A 526-nucleotide genomic window follows, 5' to 3' on the forward strand; every position below is an offset into this window, starting at 1 on the left:
ATGTGGTGCTGGGGGATCGAACCGAGGTCCCTGTGCTTTGCCAAGCTTGTTTCAAGTAGGAGCTTTAGACCACTGAGCCATCTCTCCAGCCCCTCAGAACTGTTTCTGAAAGTGACAAGGATGATGGGATTAGAATGTCCATTCAAGGAGGAGATTTTGGGGAGGATTAATGACAATGTATCATTCACTGTAATGATTTTTTAAATTAAACATTCACTTTATATTTTGACCACACTGTATATTTATGGAATAACTTTAATTTGCATGTAGCGGATAAAAACTGGACTATGAGACCAAGTGACTTGGACTCGTGTTCTGTCTTGGTCACTCTCTGAGTTTACATTTGCCCAGAAGCTGATCCAGAAATAAGGACAGAGGTGCAAGCAGCTTATTTGAGAGGTAATGTCAGGAAGAGCCAGCAACAGACTGCAGACTTACTTGTGATGAGCCTATCCCAAACCTGAACTTCTATTGAAAGAACTATGATGGATCTGGCTTCTGAGATGAACCACTGAGAGAGAGAGAG

At 42.2% G+C, this 526-nt stretch overlaps 1 non-coding gene across 1 annotated transcript; it reads left to right on the plus strand.

Annotated features, from left to right (window-relative positions):
• The first annotated feature begins 435 nt into the window (after positions 1-435).
• On the plus strand, positions 436-505 carry LOC111814336. The gene has a single exon (XR_002819349.1). It is a non-coding gene; the product is annotated as a small nucleolar RNA SNORD50 (small nucleolar RNA).
• The last annotated feature ends 21 nt before the right edge of the window (positions 506-526 follow it).

The sequence above is a fragment of the Octodon degus genome, unplaced genomic scaffold (genome assembly GCF_000260255.1).
Source record: "Octodon degus isolate 3935 unplaced genomic scaffold, OctDeg1.0 scaffold00293, whole genome shotgun sequence".
Classification (NCBI taxonomy): domain Eukaryota; kingdom Metazoa; phylum Chordata; class Mammalia; order Rodentia; family Octodontidae; genus Octodon; species Octodon degus.